The sequence below is a fragment of the Dendrobates tinctorius genome, unplaced genomic scaffold (genome assembly GCF_039654945.1).
Source record: "Dendrobates tinctorius isolate UK_male_01 unplaced genomic scaffold, ASM3965494v1 ptg000086l, whole genome shotgun sequence".
Lineage (NCBI taxonomy): Eukaryota > Metazoa > Chordata > Amphibia > Anura > Dendrobatidae > Dendrobates > Dendrobates tinctorius.
The window spans coordinates 18,009,653-18,036,013 of NW_027361754.1; the positions used below are offsets into that span (position 1 = coordinate 18,009,653).

The window sequence follows — 26,361 nt, forward strand, 5'->3', positions numbered from 1 at the left end:
TCCTGGTCACCAGCATCATAATTGGTATATCAGTCTCTTACCTTTTTCCTTTTTTTTTTTTTCACAAAGAGGACCTGTCACCAGGTAAAAAATGGCCACTTTTTGTTTTTATTTTATTCCCACTGTTCCCCTTGGTATATCGTTGATTCTTTTTCTGTAAATCTACCATATGGTCTTTTTTATAGTCTTTACAGAGGTAAAGTGTTTTGCATGGACCTCAGGGGCGTGTCTTTAGGCTGCTCTGCATTATATTAACCTCTGAACCACGCCCCCTTGTAAAGACCATAAAAATTAGTATTAAAATTAAAAAGAGCCCATACAAACTTATGCATTCAGAGATGCCAAATAAAATATTAAAAAAATAGTTTAGTTTATCTGTTTTATGCAAAAAAATGAATGGCTATATATGAACTCAATATTTTTCTTTTTACATTATTATTGGTCCTCCTTGGGGAACTGAACCTGTGATCACTTTCACTTGTGCTTTAATATTGCAATATTGCAGTGTATTGTAAAATCACCAAACTACTATAAAGCCTAGACATAAGCTAGACAGACATGGTTGTACAAACATGGCAGACATACCGTAGATGTCTTCAGTGCCATCTGCACTCCACAATCACCTTCCCACCATTTCCAACCTCTTAAATACATTTGTCACAATTGTCTAAAAGTTTAAGCTGCAATGATCAGAGCTTGCTGCAATCCCAGCAGTACGACTCAAGAGCTGGCTGTAAAACACAGCCGACAGCCGTCCGGATACACATGCATGTCGAATGCTGCAAACTGAGACTTGGGGGAGACGGAGCTCCCCAGGCTCAGTGGCCCCAGCACTTGCCTGAGGTTGCCAGGTGCTGCCCTGGTCTATAACTTCCCTTTCAGGTGTAAGCTGGGCCTAGAAGTTTCAATCATAGTCAGACATATTGGATGCAATGACCTAATAAACCGTTGAGTATATGGCACTATAAAAAGATTGAGATTGCAGACAAACAATATTTACCTTTATTCCAGCATCGCTTGACCAGTTTGTGATAATGGGAAGTTGCTGTAGATCCTTTGAAAATACAGAAATATTAGTTAACTAGCTGAAGAGCCCGGCGCTGCCCGGGCATAGTAACTAACTGTGGTTAGTTATAGCAAATTATAATTATCCTCCATCCCATAGTCCCGTGCCCATATACCCATCATACATATCCACGATCCCATAGGCCCGTGCCCATATACCCATCATACATATCCTCCATCCCATAGTCGAGTGCCCATATACCCATCACACATCCTCCATCCCATAGTCCCGTGCCCATATACCCATCACACTTCCTTCATCCCATAGTCCCATGCCCATATACCCATCATACATATTCGCCATCCCATAGTCGAGTGCCCATATACCCATCATACATATCCTCCATCCCATAGTCCCATGCTCATATGCCCATCACACATCCTCCATCCCATAGGCCCATGCGCATATACCCATCATGCATATCCTCCATCCCATAGTCCCGTGCCCATATACCCATCATACATATCCGCCATCCCATAGTCCCGTACCCATATACCCGTCATACATATCCTCCATCCCATAGTCCAGTGCCCATATACCCATCACACATCCTCCATTCCGTAGTCAACCATTATGACATCATAATGAGCGGCAGGGCTTGCAACCTATGATGACATCAGCATCGCCATGCGCCATGGCAACCATTATGACATCATAATGAGGGGCGGGGCTTGACGCACACACACTGTTTCCCCTGTATGTAAATAGTGGCATTATGACATCATAATGAGGGGCGGGGCTTGACACGCGCACACTTTTTCCCCAGTATGTAGACAGGGGCAAAATTGTTTGGTGAATTGGAACGCGCGGGGTTAAAATTTCGCCTCACAACATAGCCTAGGACGCTCTCGGGGTCCAGACGTGTGACTGTGCCAAATTTTGTGGCTGCAGCTGCGACGGTGCGGATGCCTATCCCGGACATACACACCCACATACATACACACACACACATACATACACACACTTGAGCTTTATATATTAGATTGGACGGTAGGACCCAGCAAGACGATTAAAAATATGGGACAGTAGTTTTGCTAAATTATGTCTCAGGGATTATGAAAAAAAGCAATTCAAAATACCCATTTGTTATCGCTGCATTTGTAAAAGTTCGATCTATCAAAATCTAAACTAAATTTATCTGATCAGTAGACAGCATAATGAGAAAAAAAAAATCGAAATCGCCAGAATAAAAATTTTTGGCAGCCGCAACATTGCAATAAAAGGCGACAAAAAAAGAAACCTAGTATCTACCCCAAAATGGTATCAGTAAAAATATCAACTCAGGGTGCAAAAAGTAAGCCTTCACCCAGCCTAATGAGAGTTACCCCAAAATATGTGAATATTTGGAAAAGTACTTACCTGCTGGGGTCGTATGCTTGGGCAAGGAATCATTGCGCTGGTTGATGAGAGGTGCGCCTTCCACAGATGCTAATAGCAAACTCACGATTAGAAGAAATCGAAAGAGCATTTTAGCTTGAAGAAATATCGCTGAATGTGTAACACACAGGGAGTTATCGCTGAATGTGTAACACACAGGGAGTTATCGCTGAATGTGCAACACACAGGGAGTTATCGCTGAATGTGTAACACACAGGGAGTTATCGCTGAATGTGCAACACACAGGGAGTTATCTCTGAATGTGCAACACACAGGGAGTCTTGTTAGACAAAGCCTCTTCCTGCAGCGTCACTCCATATAACCACACATTCCGTGATGTCACAATGGAGATCTCACTGTGACATCACGAGGAGCGGAACACCAGTGATGTCACAATGGGTCCGATAACTGCAACTACTCAACATGGAGCAGCTCCATCCATCTATATATGATTAATATAATATTAATGTACGCTGCCCGGGCATAGTAACTAGCTGTGGTTATAGAAAATTATAATTATCCTCCATCCCATAGACCCGTGCCCATATACCCATCATTCATATCCAAAATCCCATAGGCCCATGCCCATATACCCATCATACATATCCTCCATCCTATAATCGAGTGCCCATATACCCATCACACATCCTCCATCCCATAGTCCCATGCCCCTATACCCATCACACATCCTCCATCCCATAGTCCCGTGCCCATATACCCATCATACATATTTGCCATCCCATAGTCGAGTGCCCATATACCCATCACACATCCTTCATCCCATAGTCCCGTGCCCTTATACCCGTCATACATATCCTCCATCCCATAGTCCAGTGCCCATATACTCATCACACATCCGATAGTCATGTGCCCATATACCCATTATGACATCATCATTACCATGGCAACCGTTCTGACATAACCGTCACCATTGCAACTTATGATGAATCAGTGTCGCCCCCCCATGGGAGATTGAGCTGTTTTCTGCCCCACCATGGCAGTTCGAGCTGGAATCTGGCACCCCCTTCATGGCAGATTAAGCCATCATATGGGACCCCTTAACCAAACCAGCAGACCCCTTTTGGGCATAGAACTAGGTTGTACATAAGACCCCTAGTTCTGCATCCTTTGGTGACTGTTACTGTTATAGGGACACTTGTACCAGCTGCCTTGGATAGTGAGGTCTTGTTGCACGTTGGGTTTGTGATGAGGGAACTCTGCATCCTGTGTTTTTTGTTTTTTTTGTCTTTAATCCATCACTGTTGGTTTTCATAGAGGGACTTGCTGGCCTTGTTATGGGGTTCCTGTTATAGGCAGGCTCTGTTCTGGCTCAGTGTAAGTGTTGATGTTCTGCAGCATCCCGTTTACCATCTTCAATTTCTATGATTTCTGATCTATGGTCTCAATAAGCACTGACGTTTTTTGGTTGCAAACAGGGCCGTTTTTAGGGTGGGACGGGGCGTGCGATCGCCCGGGGCGCCACCCAGCCAGGGGGTGCCTGCCTAGTGCCTAGCTGTCTGGGATTCAGCAGGTTCTCCCCGGTTCGGTGGAACCGGTTGTTAAAAATGCAGCCGGTTCTCCGAACCGGGGAGATTCAGAGCCGCGATCCGGTACTGTGCGGCCATGCGCTCTGTTCTGTGACACGGCCGTCAGCATACAGCCGTCCGCGTCACAGTGTATCGTGCAGGGAGCTGTGCACGGCCGTCACCTTGACAGCTGCGCAGCTCCCTCTCTACTTCCGGTATAGGTGTCGGGCCTGCGCGATGACGTCATCACGCAGACGCCGACATGTACCCGGACGCTGGCTGCAGAGAGGCCCTGCTGGGGAGCGGCTGTGAGGTAAGTATGGGAAACTTTTTTTTTTTTATGAATTCAGTGGGTGAGGGGGCTGTACATGGAGGGGGGTGAATATGCTGCACATGATGGGGGGGGTGAATGGGGCTGAGCCTGTACATGATGGAGGGGGGGTGAATATGGCTGCACATGATGGAGGGGGGTGAGGGGGCTGAGCCTGTACATGATGGAGGGGGGTGAAAATTTCTGCACATGATGGAGGGGGGTGTGGGGGCTGAGCCTGTACATGATGGAGGGGGGTGAATATGGCTGCACATGATGGAGGGGGGGTGAATGGGGCTGAGCCTGTACATGATGGAGGGGGGGTGAATGGGGCTGAGCCTGTACATGATGGAGGGGGGTGAATATGGCTGCATATGATGGAGAGGGGTACAGGGGGCTGAGCCTGTACATGATGGAGGGGGATGAATATGCTGCACATGATGGAGGGGGGTGAATGGAGCTGAGCCTGTAAATGATGGAGGGGGGGTGAATGGGGCTGAGCCTGTACATAATGGAGGGGGGGTGATTATGGCTGCACATGATGGAGGGGGGTGCGGGGGCTGAGCCTGTACATGATGGAGGGGGGTGAATATGGCTGCACATGATGGAGGGGTGTGTGGGGGCTGAGCCTGTACATGATGGAGGGGGGTGAATATGGCTGTACATGATGGAGGGGGGGTGCGGGGGCTGAGCCTGTACATGATGGAGGGGGGTGAATATGGCTGCACATGATGGCGGAGGGGTGAATGGGGCTGAGCCTGTACATGATGGAGGGGGGTGAATATGGCTGCATATGATGGAGAGGGGTACAGGGGGCTGAGCCTGTACATGATGGAGAGGGGTGCGGGGGCTGTACATGATGGAGTGCGGCTGCACTTGATGATTGGGGTAAGGGGGATTGCACATGATGAAGGGGGACTGCACGTGATGAAATGGGGGGTAAGGGGGACTGCACAGGATGAATTGGGGGTAAGGGGGACTGCACATGAATTGGGTAAAGGTGACTGCACATGATGTGGGGGTAAGAGTGACTGCACATCATGAAGTGGGGGTAAGGGAGACTGCACATGATGAAATGGAAGGGGGATAGGGGGCTGCAAATGATGAAAGGGCACTGCAGATGAAGTGAGGGGTGATAGGGTACTGCAACGGATGAAGGGGACTTCAAATTAAAGTGGGGAACTGCAAATGATGATGTGGGGGAGAGGACAGGAGACTGCAAATGATGAATTCAGTGTGATTGACGGGGCACAGCAATTTAATTGAAGGTGGCGGGTGAGGAGAGTGAATGATAAATTGAAGGTGGGGGGGAGAGGAGAGCAAATGATCTATCTGGAGAACAAATAAAGAATTTTGAGTGTGGGAGAGTAAGTGATGTATTGAATGTGGGGTAGAGCAGTTGATAATGAATAGAGAGTGGGAGAGAAAGATGACAATGAATTGAGGAAGGAGGGGGCATGTAAATATAATGAATCGGTGTTAGGGTTAGAGCTAGAGCGGGAGGTACATAGTGGGGGGGCGTTGAGGTTGAAGTGCCTGGTAATGAATTGGGGGAAAGAGTACAGGTGCTAATTTATATATTAAATGGGGAAAGTGACATTTATAGTTAGTGAGTGCACAGTGGTGGATTATAATTTATATTTAGAATGGTGGGTTGCATAATAACCAATTATGTATTAATGGTGGGTGCACGTCTGTATTCAGATGTGTAGTGTAGAAGGGAAAAAGTGGGGAATGTGCTCTGGAAGCCGTGCTCTAGGTAACTGTGTTATTTCATGCAGAGACGTGTCTTGGCTGGAAGAAGTGATGTCGGTCTGTGCTGGATGAAAAAGAAAAGCAAAGATGAAGGACTTCAGCTAGAGACGTCACTGGTGAGTCAGTGTGTTACCTGCACACTGACAGTAAATATAGAGTTCCTGTATACAATTGCACTTAGTATTGTGTTTTTAATTAATGATCAGTATTGTAGTATTCAGTCACTATCTGGTGGTAATATGTGGTCTGGTCATGGTGTGGCGCTATTTGTTTCTTGAATGTGGTATTAATCGGTGACTATGTGGTCTGGCCATGGTACGGCGCTATTTGTTCCTTGTATGTGGTATTATTCGGTGACTATGTGGTGGTAATATGTGGTCTGGTCATGGTGTGACGATATTTGTCCTGGTATTTGGCATGTTAATGTTCGGGGGGGGGCGCTTTTTCGATGTCCGCCCTGTTGGCAAAATTCCCTAGAAACTGCCCTGACCACTATAATAATAATAATAATAATAATAAGAAGAAGGTTAGCAGCGTTCGGATTACACTACAGTGGTTTTTCAAACCACTATAATAATAACAAGAAAAAGAATAAGTTAGCACTGTTCGGATTACAAGATAGTGCTTTCTTCAAAGCACTATAACTAGATGTGTATTTCCTGAAGGAAGTATACATAGGGCTTTGAAATGGTGCCCGTGCTGCCCCTTTAAGGCTATATGCACACGGTGCGGATCCTCCAGTGGATTTTTCTGCACGGTTTTCACTAAATCTGCAGGTCAAATGACCTGCATTTTTCCTGAGGATTTCTTCTTTTTTTTGCGGTTTTACTGCGGTTTTCTACTGCGATTTTCCACCTGCGGATTTGAAGAATGGAGCAGGTGGAAAACTGCAGCAAAACCACACAAAAGAAGTCACATGCTGTTTTTTTTTTTTCCGCGGAAAAATCCGCAGCATGTGCACAGCATTTTTTTTTACATTGGTTTTAATAGTACTGTACATTACCTGCAGTTCTGCTGCAGATCCGCAGCGGCAAATCCGCTGTGGATCCGCGGTAGAAACCGCACCGTGTGCACAGGGCCTAAGAGAGACTTGCTTGCTGCCCCTGCAAGACTTTCAACTCAGGATCCGTTTTAACTCTGGGGAGTCCACTTTGGCCTATGGGGCCCCTCAGGGTCTGATTTGGTGTGTGGGGCCCCTCAGGATCCGATTCGGTGGCCTTGGCTCCTCAAGGCTTGAATTGGTGGATGGGATCCCTCAGGGTCTGATTTTGTGGCCAGGGCCCCTCAGGGTCCGATTTGGTGGGCGGGGCCCCTCTGGGTCCGATTTGGTGGGTGGGGCCACTCTGGGTCCGATTAGGTGGGCGGGGCCCCTCAGGGTTCAATTTTGTGGCCGGGGCCCCTCAGGGTCCAATTTTGTGGGGTGGGGCCCCTCAGGGTCCGATTTTGTGGGTGGGGCCCCTCAGGGTTCGATTTTGTGGGCGGGGCCCCTCTGGGTCTGATTTGGTGGGCGGGGTCACTCTGGGTCTGATTTGGTGGGCGGGGCCCCTCTGGGTCTGATTTGGAGGCCAGGGTGGCTCAGCCTCCGATTTGTAGGCCAGGGTCGATCAGCCTCTGATTTGGAGGCCTGGGTGGCTCAGCCTCCGATTTGGAGGCCGGGGTCAATCAGCCTCCGATTTGGAGCCTGGGGTTACTCAGCTTTCGATTTGGCGTGCTGGCCCTTTAAGACTGATTTTGGTGCGCCGGCCCTTTAAGAATCACTTAGCCGCGTTGGCATAGTACCTGGGTGTGTCTGCGCATATCAATGAGCTTAACTGCCATTTCAATCGCCTCAGGGCATGTTGGCAAAATTTCCCCATTGAAAAGCATTGTGACAGTGCATTCCAATGACGGGAAAATGTTTTTTCAAACGCAAATTGTGCAAAAACTACAAATCCGATTGACACGAAAAATACTTAGCACACCACTCGTGGATGCTGGCTTCGAAACGACGCCTCAACGGCGTCTGTGCAGGTAGCGGTTCGGGCCGCATTAATTGCGGAAATCAACTGAATAATAATAATAACTAGATGTGTATTTCCTGAAGGAAGTACAGATAGTGGTTTGAAATGGTGCCTGGGCTGCCCCTTTAAGAGAGACTTGCCTGCTGCCCCTGCAAGACTTTCAACTCAGGATTCGTTTTAAATGTGGGTGCCTCTCAGGGGCCACTTTGGCCTCAGGGTCTGATTTGGTGGGTGGGGCCCCTCAGGATCTGATTCGGTGGCCTGGGCTCCTCAGGATTTGAATTAGTGGCCGGGATTCCTCAGGGTCCAATTTTGTGAGTGGGGCCCCTCAGGGTCTGATTTTGTGGTTGGGACCTCTCAGGGTCCGATTTTGTGGTTGGGGCCCCTCAGGGTCCGATTTTGTGGCCGGGGCGCCTCAGGGTCCGATTTTGTGGTTGGGCCCCTCAGGGTCCGATTTTGTGGGTGGGGCCACTCAGGGTCCGATTTGGCGGGCGGGTCCCCTCAGGGTCCGATTTGGCGGGCGGGTCCCCTCAACGTCCGATTTGGCGGGCGGAGCCCCTCAGGGTCCAATTTGGTGGGCGGGGCCCCTCAGGGTCCAAATTGGTGGGCGAGGCCCCTCAGGTTCCAATTTGGTGGGTGGGGCCCCTCAGGGTCCAATTTTCTGGCCGGGGCCCCTCAGGGTCCGATTTTGTGGGTTGGGCCCCTCAGGGTCCGATTTTCTGGCCGGGGCCCCTCAGGGCCTGATTTTGTGTCCGGGGCCCCTCAGTGTCCAATTTTCTGGCCGGGGCCCCTCAGGGCCTGATTTTGTGTCTGAGGCCCCTCAGGGTCCGATTTTGTGGTTGGGACCCCTCAGGGTCTGATTTTGTGGTTTGGGCCCCTCAGGGACCGATTTTGTGGCCGAGGCCCCTCAGGGTCCGATTTTGTTGGGGCCCCTCAGGGTCTGATTTTGTGGCAGGGGTCAATCAGCCTCCGATCTGGAGGCCGGGGTCGATCAGTCTCCGATTTGGAGGCCGGGGTGGCTCAGCCTCAGATTTGGAGGCCGGGGTGGCTCAGCCTCCAATTTGGAGGCCGGCATGGCTCAGCCTCCGATTTGGAGTCTGGCGTGGCTCAGCCTCCAATTTGGAGGCCGGGGTGGCTCAGCCTCCAATTTGGAGGCCGGGGTGGCTCAGCCTCCAATTTGGAGGCCGGGGTGGATCAGCCTCCGATTTGAAGGCCGGGGTCGATCAGCCTCCAATTTGGAGGCCGGGGTGGCTCAGCCTCCGATTTGGAGGCCGGGGTCGCTCAGGCTCCGATTTGGAGGCCGGGGTCGATCAGCCTCCGATTTGGAGGCCAGGGTGGCTCAGCCTCCGATATGGAGCCTGGGGTCACTCAGCTTTCGATTTGGCGTGTCGGCCCTTTAAGACTCATTTCGGTGCGCCGGCCCTTTAACAATCACTTTGGCGCGTCGGCCCTTTAAGAGCTAGTTTGGCTCACTGGGCTTCTTCTAAATCAACTTTGGCGGAAATTCTCTCTCAGGGGCATGCGTCATGTGATGAAGCTAGATTTGCATTAGTGCTGTGGGTTTCGCTTTAAGAGCTGATATTATGTGGCAGAAACTCTGTCCTTGGGGCGTCATGTGACGTTCATAGGCGTTGGCATAGTAACTGGGTCTGCCTGCGCATATCAATGAGCTTAACTGCCATTTCAATCACCTCAGGGCACGTTTTGCCATTTCCCATTGAAAAGCATTGGTGACAGCGCATTCCAATGATGGGAAAAAAATTTTCAAACACAAATTGCGCAAAATCTACAAATCCGATCAACACGAAAAATACTTAGCACACCTCTCGTGGACGCTGGCTTCGAAACGACACCTCAACGGAGTCTGTGCGTGTAGCGGTTCGGGCTGTATTAATTGTGGAAATCAACTTAATAATAATAATAATAAGAAGAAGAAGTTAGCAGCGTTCGGATTACAATATAGTGGTTTTTTCAAACCACTATAATAAGTTAGCAGCGTTCGGATTACAATATAGTGGTTTTTTTCAAACCACTATAACTAGATGTGTATTTCCTGAAGGAAGTACAGATAGTGCTTTGAAATGGTGCCCGGGCTGCCCTTTAAGAGAGACTTGCCAGCTTCCCCTGCAAGACTTTCAACTCAGGATCCATTTTAACTGTGGGTGCCTCTCAGGGGCCACTTTGGCCTGTGGGGCCCCTCTGGGTCTGATTTGGTGGGTGGGGCCCCTCAGGATCAGATTCGGTGGCCTGGGCTCTTCAGGGCTTGATTTGATGGACGGGATCACTCAGGGTCCGATTTTGTGGGTGGGGCCCCTCAGGGTCCAATTTTGTGGGCGGGGCCCCTCAGTGTCCAATTTGGTGGGCGGGGCCCCTCAGGGTCCAAATTGGTGGGTGGGGCCCCTCAGGGTCTTTTTTGTTGGGCGGGGCCCCTCAGAGTCCGATTTGGTGGGTGGGGCCCCTCTGGGTCTGATTTGGTGGGCGGGGCCCCTCTGAGCTCAATTTAGTGAGGGGGCCCCTAAGGGCCTGATTTGGTGGGTGGGACCCCTTAGGGTCCGATTTGGTGAGCGGGGCCCCTCAGGGTCCGATTTGGTGGGCGGGGCCCCTCAGGGTCTGATTTGGTGGGCGGGGTCCCTCAGGGTCCAATTTGGTGGGCGGGGCCCCTCAGGGTCCGATTTGGTGGGTGGGGCTCCTCAGGGTCCGATTTGGTGAGCGGGGTCTCTCAGGGTCCAATTTGGTGGGCGGGGTCACTCTGGGTCCGATTTGGTGGGCTGGGCCCCTCAGGGTCAGATTTGGTAGGTGGGGCCCCTCAGGGTCCGATTTGGTGGGCGGGGCCCCTCAGAGTCCGATTTGGTGGGTGGGGCCCCTCTGGGTCTGATTTGGTGGGCGGGGCCCCTCTGAGCTCGATTTAGTGAGGGGGCCCCTAAGGGTCTGATTTGGTGGGTGGGACCCCTTAGGGTCCGATTTGGTGAGCGGGGCCCCTCAGGGTCCGATTTGGTGGGCGGGGCCCCTCAGGGTCTGATTTGGTGGGCGGGGTCCTTCAGGGTCCAATTTGGTGGGCGGGGTCCCTCAGGGTCCGATTTGGTGGGCGGGGCTCCTCAGGGTCCGATTTGGTGAGCGGGGTCTCTCAGGGTCCAATTTGGTGGGCGGGGTCACTCTGGGTCCGATTTGGTGGGCTGGGCCCCTCAGGGTCCGATTTGGTAGGTGGGGCCCCTCAGGGTCTGATTTGGTGGGCGGGGCCCCTCATGGTCCGATTTGGTGGGCGGGGCCCCTCATGGTCCGATTTGGTGGGAGGGGCCCCTCAGAGTCTGATTTGGTGAGCGGGGCACCTCGGGGTCTAATTTGGTGGGCGAAGCCACTCTGAGTCCGATTTGGTGAGCGGGGCCCCTAGGGGTCTGATTTGATGGGCGAGGCCACTCTGGGTCCGATTTGGTGGGCGGGACCCCTCATGGTCCGATTTGGTGGGCTGGACCCCTCAGGGTCCGATTTGGTGGGTGGGGCCCCTCAGGGTCTAATTTGGTGGGCGGGGCCCCTCGGTCCGATTTGGTGGGCGGGGCCACTCTGGGTCCGATTTGGTGAGCGGGGCCCCTCAGGGTCCGATTTGGTAGGCGGGGCCCCTCAGGGTCCAATTTGGTGGGCGGGATCTCTCAGAGTCCGATTTGGTGAGCGGGGCCCCTCAGGGTCCGATTTGGTGAGCGGGGCCCCTCAGAGTTCAATTTGGTGAGCGGGGCCCCTCAGGGTCCGATTTGGTGGGCGGGGCCCCTCAGGGTCCGATATGGTGGGCGGGGCCCCTCAGGGTCCGATTTGGTGAGCGGGGCCCCTCAGGGTCTGATTTGGTGGGCGGGGCCCCTCAGGGTCTGATTTGGTGGGCAGGGGCGCACATTCTCTCTCAGGGGCATGCGTCATGTGATGAAGCTAGATTTGCATTTGTGCTGTGGGTTTCGCTTTAAGAGCTGATATTATGTGGCAGAAGCTCTGTCCTGGGGGCATCATGTGACGTTCGTAGGCGTTGGCATAGTAACTGGGTGTGCCTGCGCATATCAATGAGCTTTACTGCCATTTCAATCGCCTCAGGGCACGTTTTAAGTTTCCCATTCATTTCCCAGTGCATTCCAATGACGGGAAAAAAAAATTTCAAACGCAAATTGCGCAAAAACTACAAATCCGATCGGCACGAAAAATACTTAGCACACCTCTCATGGATGCTGGCTTCAAAACGACACCTCAACGGAGTCTGTGCGTGTAGCGGTTCAGGCCGTATTAATTGCGGAAATCAACTGGAAAATAAGAAGAAGAAGAATAAGTTAGCAGCGTTCAGATTACAAGATAGTGGTTTTTTTCAAACCACTATAACTAGATGTGTATTTCCTGAAGGAAGTACAGATAGTGGTTTGAAATGGTGCGCGGGCTGCCCCTTTAAGAGAGACTTGCCTGCTGCCCCTGCAAGACTTTCAACTCAGGATCCGTTTTAACTGTGGGTGCCTCTCAGGGGCCACTTTCACCTCAGGATCTGATTCCTTGGCCTGGGTTCCTCAGGGAATGAATTGTTGGCGGGGATCCCTCAGGCTCCGATTTGGTGGGTGGGGCCCCTCAGGGTCCGATTTGGTGGGTGGGGCCCCTCAGGGTCCGATTTTGTGGGTGGGGCCCCTCAGGGTCCGATTTTGTGGGCGGGGCCCCTCAGGGTCCGGTTTGGTGACCGGGGCCCCTCAGGGTCCGGTTTGGTGGCTGGGGCCCCTCAGGGTCCGATTTGGTGGCCGGGGCCCCTCAGGGTCCGGTTTGGTGGCCGGGGCCCCTCAGGGTCCGCCTCCGATTTGGAGGCCGGGGCGGCTCAGCCTCCGATTTGGAGGCCGGGGCGGCTCAACCTCCGATTTGGAGGCCGGGGCGGTTCAGCCTCCGATTTGGAGGCCGGGGAGGTTCAGCCTCCGATTTGGAGGCCGGGGCGGCTCAGCCTCCGATTTGGAGGCCGGGGTCGATCAGCCTCCGATTTGTAGGTCGGGGTCGATCAGCCTCCGATTTGGAGGCTGGGGTCGGCGTCTGATTTGGAGGCCGGGGTCGATCACCCTCCGATTTGGAGGCCGCGGTCGATCAGCCTCCGATTTAGAGGCCGGGGTCGATCAGCCTCCGATTTAGAGGCCGGGGTGGCTCAGCCTCCGATTTGGAGCCTGGGGTCACTCAGCTTTCGATTTGGCGCGCCGGGCTGTTTCACACTTCCGTTTTTTCAAATCCGTCAAAATCCGTTGGTTTCCGTAAAAAAACGGATCCGCCATTTTTTTGCAGGATCCGTTTTTTTGTCCCATAGACTTCCATTAGTGGTTACCGCGGATCCGTCAAAAAAACGGATCCGTTTGCATCAGTTTCCGTCAAAAAAACGGAAACGGATCCGTTTGGCGGACACAAAAACGGAAGTGTGAAACAGGCCTAAGACTCATTTCGGTGCGCTGGCCTTTAACAATCACTTTGGTGCGTCGGCCCTTTAAGTGCTAGTTTGACTCACTGGGCTTCTTCTAAATCAACTTTGGCGGACATTCTCTCTCAGGGGCATGTGTCATGTGATGAAGCTAGATTTGCATTAGTGTTGTGGGTTTCGCTTTAAGAGCTGATGTTATGTGGCAGAAGCTCTGTCTCGGGGCGTCATGTGACATTCGTAGGCGTTGGCATAGTAACTGGGTCTGCCTGCGCATATCAATGAGCTTTACTGCCATTTCAATCGCCTCAGGGCACGTTTTGCCATTTCCCATTGAAAAGCATTGGAGACAATGCATTCCAGTGACGGGAAAAAAAATTTTCAAACGCAAATTGCGCAAAAACTACAAATCTGATCGACACGAAAAATACTTAGCACACCTCTCGTGGACGCTGGCTTCGAAACGACACCTCAGCGGTTCGTGCTGTATTAATTGCGGAAATCAACTTAATAAGAAGAAGAAGAAGAAGAAGAATAAGTTCAAACCACTATAATAAGTTAGCAGCGTTCGGATTACAAGATAGTGGTTTTTTCAAACCACTATAATAATGTAGAATGTATTGTGGGAGGTGTAGGAGACATTAAAAGCATAGAGCTTTAGCCCAATCAAATGGAATAGCAGGAATTTTTTTTTTTTTTAAGACATTCGTAGTAACAAAGATATTGACTATGTTAAAGTCTTTAATATTTTGTCATATATGTATGTTTCACTACTGCCATGCTCTTCACCTTCTTTTTTACTTCTCCCACACTTTCTCCTTCATCATCCTCAGCAGCATCTTTTTCATCAACTTCTTCTTCACCTTATTCATCTTCTTCTTCTTTACCTTCTTCCTATTTTTTTTTTACATTCTTCATATTCTTCTTATTCAACTATTATTCTTCTTCATATTCTACTTCTTCATCCTCTTCCTATTCTTCTTCTTCATCATATTCTTATTTGTGTCAGGCATTCCTGTAGTTGTAATCTATAAAAGTTTGAAGATTACACCTTCCGTTCAGCCTGTCAGAAAAGATTTACAACAGGATTTGTCCGCGTTCAGTTTGGCCTGCAGCAGCAGGCCTTTTCCAGGGGCACCACGAGGAGGAACGGACTCACCCCCATACACTGCTTAGTCTTCTTCTGCTTATAAATTAGATAATATCATTGGCTCAGATTTTTAGTCTTATGCTTAATGTTCTTCTACTTTTGCTTTTTATGCGTCTTGTTCTTCTGTCTCTTGTTGTTCTGCATCTTGGTGGTTGTCTTCATGTTCTTTGCCTCTTCTTCAGGGTCATCTTTTAGGTATTCTTTTGTGTGGTCTTCAGGGTCCTCGTCTTCAGGGTCATTGTCAGGGAGATCCAGAGTGAGAATCAAAAACCATTTCCACAAGCTTGAACTTGGAAAAGTAGCAGAAGGTACAAGAAGGCTGAGGAACTGCCGAGAACCAGTTGACGGTACTGGAACCCGGATGGGTAGCAGAAGGAACAATAGCAAATGGAACTAGCGAGGACCAGCTGACGGTGCTGGAACCTGGAGGGGCAGCAGAAGGAACAAGAGCCAATGGCACAACTGTGGACCAGCTGACAGTGCTGGAACACGGTTACTAAGCAGGAGGTCCCTGTGCTACAAAGCACTACCAAGGACCAGCAGACGTTGCTGGAACTCGGATACCAAGAAGGAGGCACCTAGGCCAAAGGCTCTGCCGAGAACCAGCTGATGGTGCTGGAACCCGGATGGGTAGCAGAAGAAACAATAGCAAATGGAACTAGCGAGGACCAGCTGACGGTGCTGGAACCCGGAGGGGCAGCAGAAGGAACAAGAGCCAATGGCACAACTGTGGACCAGCTGACGGTGCTGGAACACGGTTACTAAGCAGGAGGTACCTGTGCAACAAAGCACTACCAAGGACCAGCAGACGTTGCTGGAACTCGGATACCAAGAAGGAGGCACCTAGGCCAAAGGCTCTGCCGAGAACCAGCTGACAGTGCTGGAACCTGGATGGGTAACAGAAGGAACAATAGCAAATGGAACTAGCGAGGACCAGCTGACGATGCTGGAACCCGGAGGGGCAGCAGAAGGAACAAGAGCCAATGGCACAACTGTGGACCAGCTGACGGTGCTTGAACTCGGTTACTAAGCAGGAGGTACCTGTGCTACAAAGCACTACCAAGGACCAGCAAACGTTGCTGGAACTCGGATACCAAGAAGGAGGCACCTAGGCCAAAGGCTCTGCCGAGAACCAGCTGATGGTGCTGTAACCCGGATGGGTAGCAGAAGAAACAATGGCAAATGGAACTAGCGAGGACCAGCTGACGGTGCTGGAACCCGGAGGGGCAGCAGAAGGAACAAGAGCCAATGGCACAACTGTGGACCAGATGACGGTGCTGGAACACGGTTACTAAGCAGGAGGTACCTGTGCAACAAAGCACTACCAAAGACCAGCAGATGTTGCTGGAACTTGGATATCAAGAAGGAGGCACCTAGGCCAAAGGCACTTCCGAGAACCAGCTGACGGTGCTGGAACCCGGATGGGTTGCAGAAGGTACCCAGGAAAAAAACTAAGTTGCAAGGCCGTGAGCCGGCCACAGTTACCAAAACCCACAGTCCTACAGGGGGTGCTTGTCCTATTGGCACTATGGAACCTGCCTTTATTACCAGAACCCGCAACCCACATAGGAAGCAACGAAACTGCAAGCACCATAGACTCGGCTAACCCGACCGCAACACGACTGGACAACGTATTGGTGGCAAAGTGACGTTGACAGTACCCGGAAAAAGCAGGCACGCTGGAATCAGGCTGGGCAGGAGGGAGTACCCGTGCCAAAGACACTTCTGAGCAGCAACTGGCGATGTTGGAGCCCAGGATCAATTACGGAGCAGGCTGAGGCCTACTTGGAGCAAGTTTTAGATCGGTTGTACACTACAACTGATTGTAACCGTGCTCCACTTAGGCCTCTGGCTCTACTGTCTCTAGTATTTCCCCTGGCCTCCAACCCCGCAAGTTGCTGCTCTGAAGTGGCGTCTGCCCAACCCACACTTGTTCCTGGGTTACAGTCACGTCAGTGGATCCCCTGATGTGTGTCCGGCAAGGTTTCTGTTATGAATGAGTCACCGGAGGAGGAAAAAACAAAAACACAAGCTAAGTCCAGAAAACCGGAGAGTTTGGCAGCCAGTGGACCGCAGACCCCCGATCCCACTCACCACAACCAACAGCAGCCGTGGGGGGCTCCCACGGTGCCCTAGACCCCTCGTCACAGCCGGAGAGCCAAATAAGCCCAAAGAAAGAAAGGGGAAATCTAAACTGCCCCAGAGCAGACCCCAAAGCAATAGACAGCCCCCAACACGTACTGTCGTTGAAAAACAGATGAAAACACAAACGCAGACAGAAAGACAGGCTGAGCAAACGATGGGGCCCAACTAACTAGATAGGAAAGGACAGAAAAGATGCTGGCTGCAATCACGCAAAAAACCTTGCCAAAAATAATGTCCAACACGTCTGATAGAAAAGGCCCTGAAGTCACTAGACTTCAAAATCTCTACATCAGCACTCAGGTATATTGCGAAGACAGAGCAAAGAGATCAACTGATCAGAGACAAAAATGGAGTTCAGCCCGTCCCAACCAGGGCAGGCTGAACACAAACACTAAGTAAACAGACAAAATCTCATGGAAAAATAGCAGAGCAAAAACTTAGCTTTTAGTAGACAGGAACTAAACTGGATGCCGGAGCTCAGAGCAGAAAGGATCACCAGCAATCCCTGCAGGGCGTCGGCTGCCTTATATCCACTCAGAAATTCCGGATGTCCAATCACACTCCACCTGTTCAGATGACAGGTTCTTCCCATCCAGATCAATTTCACTACCTCCTTACCTCCTTTCACCAGCAGAGGGAGTTCATCAGACATCAGAGGTGAAGGAGAAAATGAACTCATAACAGGTTTCCTGCTCAGTCCTCATTCACACTACTAGTAATGGGAATGTGGACAGAGCAGGAGACATTGTCGGACACACATCAGGGGATCCACTGACGTGACAGAGCCCCTGTAACCCAGGAACAAGTGTGGATTGTGCAGACGCCACTTCAGAGCAGCTGGCGGGGTTGGAGGCCAGGGGAAAATACTAGAGACAGTAGAGCCAGAGGCCTAAGTGGAGCATGGTTAATAATCAGTAGTAGTGTGACTGTGTAGGCAGCAGGAGACTTTGCCATCCACACAGCAGGGGAGCAGCTGGTGTTACTGAACCCCACTGACACAGGAGCGAGTGTTTCTATCTGCGGACGGCACTTCCAAGCTACAACTGGCTGTGTTGGAGCCCAGGATCAATGCTCCGAGCAGGCTGAGGCCTACTTGGAACAAGTAGAAAATAAGATGTTGCGTGATTTTGAAGGCAGCAGGAGACTTTGCCATCCGCACAGCAGGGGAACAGCGGACGTTACTGAACCCCACTGACACAGGAGCGAGTGTTTCTATCTGTGCGGACGGCACTTCAAAGCTACAACTGGCTGTGTTGAAGCCCAGGATCAATGCTCCGAGCAGGCTGAGGCCTACTTGGAGCAAGTAGAAAATAAGATGTTGCGTGATTTTGGAGGCAGCAGGAGACTTTGCCAACCGCACAGCAGGGGAACAGCTGGCGTTACTGAACCCCACTGAAACCGGACAGCACTTCCAAGCTACAACTGGCTGTGTTGGAGCCCAGGATGAAGCATGCAGCAGGCAGAGGCCAACTTGCAGCTGGTTTTATAGAGGTTGCAGACTACTACTGATTGAAACCTTCCTCCACTATGGCCTCCGGCTCCACTGTCTCTAGTATTTCCCCTGGCCTCCAACCACGCAAGTTGCTGCTCTGAAGTGGCGTCTGCACAATCCACACTTGTTCCTGGGTTACAGGGGCTCAGTCACGTCAGTTGATCCCCTGATGTGTGTCTGGCAAGGTTTCCTGCTCAGTCCTCATTCACACTACTAGTAATTGGAATGTGGACAGAGCAGGAGACCTTGCCGGACACACATCAGGGGATCAACTAACGTGACTGAGCCCCAGGAACAAGTGTGGATTGTGCAGATGCCACTACAGAGCAGCAACTGGCGGGGTTGGAGGCCAGGGAAAAAACTAGAGACAGTGGAGACAGAGGCCTAAGTGGAGCAAGGTTAAAAATCAGTAGTATGAATGTGGATGGAGCAGGAGACATTGCCGTCTACACAGCAGGGGAACAGCTGGCGTTTCTGAACCCCACTAACACAGGAGCTAGTGTGTTGTTCTCTGGGAAGATGACACTTCTGAACACCAACTGGCGTTGTTGGCGCCCAGGATGAGGCATGGAGCAGGCTGAGGCCTGATGTTGTTGGCATGTGGAGGCAGCAGGAGACTTTGCCGTCTACCCAGCAGGGGAACAGCGGGCGTTACTGAACCCCACTAACACAGGAGCTAGTGTGTTTTTCTCTGTGAAGACGGCACTTCTGAACACCAACTGGCGTTGTTGGAGCCCAGGATGAGGCTTGGAGCAGGCTGAGGCCTGATGTTGTTGGCATGTGGATGGAGCTTGAGACTTTGCCGTCTACACAGTAGGGGAACAGCTGGCATTACTGAACCCCGCTCACACAGGAGCTAGTGTGTTTTTCTCTGTGAAGACGGCACTTCTGGACACCAACTGGCGTTGTTGGAGCCCAGGATGAGGCATGGAGCAGGCTGAGGCCTGATGTTTTGGGCCTGTGGAGTCAGCAGGAGACATTGCCGTCTACACAGCAGGGGAACAGCTGGAGTTTCTGAACCCCACTAACACAGGAGCTAGTGTGTTGTTCTCTGGGAAGACGACACTTCTGAACACCAACTGGCATTGTTGGAGCGCAGGTTGAGGCATGGAGCAGGCTGAGGCCTGATGTTTTCATAGAATCATAGAATCGTAGAGTTGGAAGGGACCTCCTGGGCCATCTGGTCCAACCCCCTGCTCAAAGCAGGATTCGCTAAATCATCCCAGTCCGATGTCTGTCCAGCCTCTGTTTGAAGACTTCCATTGAAGGAGAACTCACCACTTCTTGTGGCAGCCTGTTCCACTCATTGATCACTCTAACTGTCAAAAAGTTTTTTCTAATATCTAATCTGTGTCTCCTCCCATTCAGTTTCATCCCATTGCTTCTAGTCTTTCCTTGTGCAAATGAGAATAAAGTTGATCCTTCTACAATGTGACAGCCCTTGAGATATTTGTAGACAGCTATTAAGTCTCCTCTCAGTCTTCTCTTTTGCAAGCTAAACATTCCCAAATCCTGCAACCTTTCCTCATAAGACAGGGTTTGCAGACCGGTCACCATTCTGGTCGCTCTTTTCTGAACTTGCTCCAGTTTGTTGATGTCTTTTTTAAAATGCGGTGCCCAAAACTGGACACAATATTCCAGATGAGGTCTGACCAAAGAGGAGTAGAGGGAAATAATGACTTCACGTGATCTAGACTGTATGCTTCTGTTAATACATACTAGAATTGCATTTGCCTTTTTTGCTGCTGCATCACACTGTTGACTCATATTCAGTCTGTGATCTATTAGTATACCCAAGTCTTTTTCACATGTGCTGTTGCTTAGCCCTATTCCTCCCATTCTGTATATGCTTTTTTCAATTTTATTGCCCAGATGTAGTACTTTGCATTTTTCCCTGTTAAAAACCATTCTGTTAGTTGTTGCCCACTTCTCCAGTTTATTTATATCTTTTTGAATCCTCTCTCTCCTCTAGTATTAGCTATCCCTCCTAGCTTTGTGTCATCAGCAAATTTAATCAGTTTACCCTCAATTCCTTCATCTAAATCGTTGATAAAGATGTTGAACAATACAGGGCCCAGGACAGAGCCCTGTGGTACCCCACTTGAGACATTCTTCCAACTGGATGTGCAGCCATTTACAACCACTCTTTGGGTCCGATCACTAAGCCAGTTATGAATCCACCTAACAGTTGCCTTGTCCATTCCATACTTAGTCATTTTTTCAATAAGGATTGTATGAGATACTTTGTCAAATGCTTTGCTGAAGTCAAGATATACTATATCTACAGCATTTCCTTGATCCACCCAATCAGTGATTCCGTGGGCCTGTGGAGTCAGCAGGAGACATTGCTGTGTACACAGCAGGGGAACAGCTGGCGTTTCTGAACCCCACTAACACAGGAGCTAGTGTGTTGTTCTCTGGGAAGACGACACTTCTGAACACCAACTGGCGTTGTTGTTGTTGTTGTTGTGAGGCATGGAGCAGGCTGAGGCCTGATGTTTTGGGCCTGTGGAGTCAGCAGGAGACATTGCAGTCTACACAGCAGGGGAACAGCTGGCGTTTCTGAACCCCACTAACACAGGAGCTAGTGTGTTGTTCTCTGCGAAGACGACACTTCTGAACACCAACTGGCGTTGTTGGAGCCCAGGTTGAGGCATGGAGCAGGCTGAGGCCTGATGTTTTGGGCCTGTGGAGTCAGCAGGAGACATTGCCGTCTACACAGCAGGGGAACAGCTGGCGTTTCTGAACCCCACTAACGCAGGAGCTAGTGTGTTGTTCTCTGGGAAGACGACACTTCTGAACACCAACTGGCGTTGTTGGAGCCCAGGATGAGGCATGGAGCAGGCTGAGGCCTGATGTTGTTGGCATGTGGAGGCAGCAGGAGACTTTGCCGTCTACACAGCAGGGGAACAGCTGGCGTTACTGAACCCCAATAACACAGGAGCTAGTGTGTTTTTCTGTGTGAAGACGGTACTTCTGAACACCAACTGGCGTTGTTGGAGCCCAGGATGAGGCATGGAGCAGGCTGAGGCCTGAAGTTTTGGGCCTGTGGAGTCAGCAGGAGACATTGCCGTCTACACAGCAGGGGAACAGCTGGCGTTTCTGAACCCCACTAACACAGGAGCTAGTGTGTTGTACTCTGGGAAGACGACGCTTCTGAACACCAACTGGCGTTGTTGGAGCCCAGGTTGAGGCATGGAGCAGGATGAGGCCTGATGTTTTGGGCCTGTGGAGTCAGCAGGCGACATTGCCGTCTACACAGCAGGGGAACAGCTGGCGTTTCTGAACCCCACTAACACAGGAGCTAGTGTGTTGTTCTCTGGGAAGACGACACTTCTGAACACCAACTGGCGTTGTTGGAGCCCAGGATGAGGCATGGAGCAGGCTGAGGCCTGATGTTGTTGGCATGTGGAGGCAGCAGGAGACTTTGCCATCTACACAGCAGGGGAACAGCTGGCGTTACTGAACCCCAATAACACAGGAGCTAGTGTGTTTTTCTCTGTGAAGACGGCACTTCTGAACACCAACTGGCGTTGTTGGAGCCCAGGATGAGGCATGCAGCAGGCGGAGGCCAAATTGCAGCTGGTTTTATAGAGGTTGTAGACTACTACTGATTGTAACCGTGCTCCACTTAGGCCTCTGGCTCCACTGTCTCTAGTATTTTCCCTGGCCTCCATCCCCGCCAGTTACAGCTCTGAAGTGGCGTCGGCACAATCCACACTTGTTCCTGGGTTACAGGGGCTCAATCACGTCAGGCCGGGGTGGATCAGCCTCCGATTTGGAGGCCGGGGTGGATCAGCCTCCGATTTGGAGGGCGGGGTGGATCAGCCTCCGATTTGGAGGCCGGGGTGGATCAGCCTCCGATTTGGAGGCCGGGGTGGATCAGCGTCCGATTTGGAGGCCGGGGTGGCTCAGCCTCCGATTTGGAGGCCGGGGTGGCTCAGCCTCCGATTTGGAGGCCGGGGTGGCTCAGTCTCCGATTTGGTGTGTCGGCCCTTTAAGACTCATTTGAGTGCGCTGGCCCTTTAACAATCACTTTGGCGCGTTGGCCCTTTAAGAGCTAGTTTGGCTCACTGGGCTTCTTTTAAATCCACTTTGGCGCACACATTCTTTCTCAGGGGCATGTGTCATGTGATGAAGCTAGATTTGCATTTGTGCTGTGGGTTTCGCTTTAAGAGCTGATATTATGTGGCAGAAGCACTGTGCTGGGGTTCAAGTGAAGTTCGTAGGCGTTGGCATAGTAACTGGGTCTGCCTGCGCATATCAATGAGCTCAACTGTCATTTCAATCGCCTCAGGGGACGTTTTGCCATTTCCTATTGAAAAGCATTGGAGACAGTGCATTCCAATGACGGGAAAAAAAAATTTCAAACGCAAATTGCGCAAAAACTACAAATCCGATCGACACGAAAAATACTTAGCACACCTCTCATGGACGCTGGCTTCGAAACGACACCTCAACGGAGTCTGTGCGTGTAGCGGTTCGGGCCGCATTAATTGCGGAAATCAACTTAATAATAATAAGAAGAAGAACTAGATGTGTATTTCCTGAAGGAAGTACAGATAGTGGTTTGAAATGGTGCCCGGTCTGCCCCTTTAAGAGAGACTTGCCTGCTGCCCCTGCAAGACTTTCAACTCAGGATCCGTTTTAAATGTGGGTGCCTCTCAGGGGCCACTTTGGCCTCAGGGTCTGATTTGGTGGGTGGGGCCCCTCAGGATCCGATTCGGTGGCCTGGGCTCCTCAGGATTTGAATTAGTTGCCGGGATTCCTCAGGGTCCAATTTTGTGGGTGTGGCCCCTCAGGGTCGGATTTTGTGGGTGTTTGCCCCTCAGGGTCCGATTTTGTGGGTGGGTCCCCTCAGGGTCCGATTTTATGGGTGGGGACCCTCAGGGTCCGATTTTGTGGGTGGGGCCCCTCATGGTCTGATTTTGTGGGTGGGGCCCCTCAGGGTATGATTTTGTGTCCGGGGCCCCTCAGGGTCCGATTTTATGGCCGGGGCCCCTCAGGGTCTGATTTTATGGCCGGGGCCCCTCAGGGTCTGATTTTGCGGGTGGGGCCTCTCAGGGTCCGATTTTGTGGGTGGGGCCCCTCAGGGTCCGATTTTGTGGCTGGGGCCCCTCACGGTCCGATTTTGTTGATTGGGCCCCTCAGGGTCCGATTTTGAGGGTGGGGCCCCTCAGGGCTTGAATTGTTGGCCGGGATCTCTCAGGCTCCTATTTTGTGGGTGTGGCCTCTCTGGGTCTGATTTGGTGGGTGGGGCCACTCTGGGTAAGATTTGGAGGCTGGGGTCGCTCAGCCTCCAATTTGGAGGCCGGGGTCGTTGAGCTTCCGATTTGGAGGCCGAGGTCAAAGAGCCTCCGATTTGGAGGCCGGAGTCGATGAGCTTCCGATTTGGAGGCCGGGGTCGATGAGCCTCCGATTTGGAGGCCGGGGTGGCTCAGCCTCCGATTTGGAGGCCGGGTTGGCTCAGCCTCCGATTTGTAGGCCGGGGTGGCTCAGCCTCCGATTTGTAGGCCGGGGTGGCTCAGCCTCCGATTTGGAGGCCGGGGTGGCTCAGCCTCCGATTTGGAGGCTGGGGTGGCTCAGCCTCTGATTTGGAGGCCTGGGTCGATCAGCCTCCGATTTGGAGGCCGGGGTGGATCAGGCTCCGATTTGGAGGCCGTGGTGGATCAGGCTCCGATTTGGAGGCCGGGGTGGATCAGCCTCCCATTTGGAGGCCGGGGTGGCTCATTGTCCGATTTGGAGGCCGGGGTGGCTCAGCCTCCGATTTGGAGGCCGGGGTGGCTCAGTCTCCGATTTGGTGTGTCGGCCCTTTAAGACTCATTTGAGTGCGCTGGCCCTTTAACAATCACTTTGGCACGTTGGCCCTTTAAGAGCTAGTTTGGCTCACTGGGCTTCTTTTAAATCCACTTTGGCGCACACATTCTTTCTCAGGGGCATGTGTCATGTGATGAAGCTAGATTTGCATTTGTGCTGTGGGTTTCGCTTTAAGAGCTGATATTATGTGGCAGAAGCACTGTGCTGGGGTTCAAGTGAAGTTCGTAGGCGTTGGCATAGTAACTGGGTCTGCCTGCGCATATCAATGAGCTCAACTGTCATTTCAATCGCCTCAGGGCACGTTTTGCCATTTCCTATTGAAAAGCATTGGAGACAGTGCATTCCAATGACGGGAAAAAAAAATTTCAAACGCAAATTGCGCAAAAACTACAAATCCGATCGACACGAAAAATACTTAGCACACCTCTCATGGACGCTGGCTTCGAAACGACACCTCAACGGAGTCTGTGCGTGTAGCGGTTCGGGCCGCATTAATTGCGGAAATCAACTTAATAATAATAATAAGGAGAAGAAGAATAAGTTAGCAGCGTTCGGATTACAATATAGTGTTTTTTTCAAACCACTATAATAAGTTAGCAGCGTTCGGATTACAATATAGTGGTTTTTTCAAACCACTATAATAAGTTAGCAGCGTTCGGATTACATGATAGTGCTTTCTTTAAAGCACTATAAATAAAAGAAATCGGATTACAATATGTTGTTTGAACCTAGAGGTTCAAGCACCATAATAATCTCCCTTTACCCAAGGACAATTAGTGAAATGTAAAAAAACAACTCCAATAAAAAAACACATGGTGTCAATGCATGCATGATTTGGCTGAAGAAAATAAAATATGTATCTTGTACAGTGAACACTAAGGGTACGTGCCCTCGATCAGGAGCAGCGGCGTTTTGGAAGCGGCTCGCCTGGTCTACGTTCAAAATGCTGCTTTGTACATTACAAGCACAGTGGATGGGAGTTATAGAAATCTCCTGCCCATTGTGCTTCTATTTGATGCTGTGTAAACTCGTCCCCGGTGCAGGCTTACGAGCTGCAGCGGAGACGCTAGTCTCCGCAACAGAAATTTCCACCATGTAAATGTATTGGATGCAGTAAATCCGCATGGTTCAGTGAACATATGCAGATTTAACTGGGTGATTAGAGCGTAGAGTTTTGGATGCCGCTAAAATACGCGGCGTCCAAAGTGCTGCCATTTCCTTATCGTGGGCATGTACCCTAAAGAGGAAAACAAATCACAATGTCACCTTCCATATAAAATTCATCAGAAAAATGTACAGACCCCAAAATGTTGGATGAAAACTACAGCCCATAAAGAAAAAAATAAGGCTTGATGCAGCAATAAAACTATCTGCTGAAAAAAAAACAATTGACACTCAGAATATGACGGGTGGGAACTTTTTTTTATAATCACAAAACCTTAATAAAAGGTTTTTTTTTCTTTTTATTAAATTTTTCCCCACCTGGATTTTTTTTTCAGAACCTTACTATGTAAAATGAATGGTGTTTAAAACTACAACTCGTCCCAAAACTACAACTCGTCCCTCGCAATTTAATATTGATAGGGAAATAAAAAAAAAATTATGGCTCTAAAAGGAAAAATGGCTGTCTCCTAGAGGTTAAAGCCTTATGTAATAGGCAAAGATAGGTGCCTGTTTTACCACATCAAAGTGACAGGGCGGGTACGCCCTTACTTACGTAACGCTCACTAATATACGAATTAGGCACACTGAATACAGTTTTATGGTAAAACAATAATGTAACAATTTATTAAGATTACATCAGGATAATGCTGAATTATGGAATGGCAAATATAATAGTACCCTGTTTTGTTAATTAATTCATTTCATGTGAATCATACAATTAATATGAAGTATAGTACATAGAGAAATAAGCATCAATACATTACCAAGTAGTATTGCAACATCACTTCTCCACTGGAGAGACCACAGTGTCAACAAGAAGGAAATACTCTGGTCTTTTAATCACAGAAACTGTGCACCCACGATACCTTCTTGAAATGTCCCAACCTCATTGACACAGGGTCCACCTTTTTATACACAAAACTCCCACGTTACATTTGTGCAGTATGTTTAGGCTGATGTTATGAGTTCATTTTCCCCTTCACCATTGAGGTCTGATGAACTCCCTCTTCTGGTGAAGGAAGGTAGTGAGGCTGATTACCAAGCACCTGAGCTGGTAGAGGATGACTGGGTGACGGGGATTTCTGACTGGATATAAGGCAGCCGACGCCCTTCTGCCTCGCTGGTGATTTCTCTGAGGGATTCTAGGAGACCAGTCTG

The 26,361-nt window shown here is 50.4% G+C and overlaps 1 protein-coding gene across 2 annotated transcripts in view; it reads left to right on the top strand.

Moving 5' to 3' along the window:
* Positions 1 to 26,361, top strand: part of LOC141097730 (torsin-1B-like) — a 147,100-nt gene that overhangs the window by 69,596 nt on the left and 51,143 nt on the right. The gene's annotated exons all lie outside the window — the stretch shown is intronic.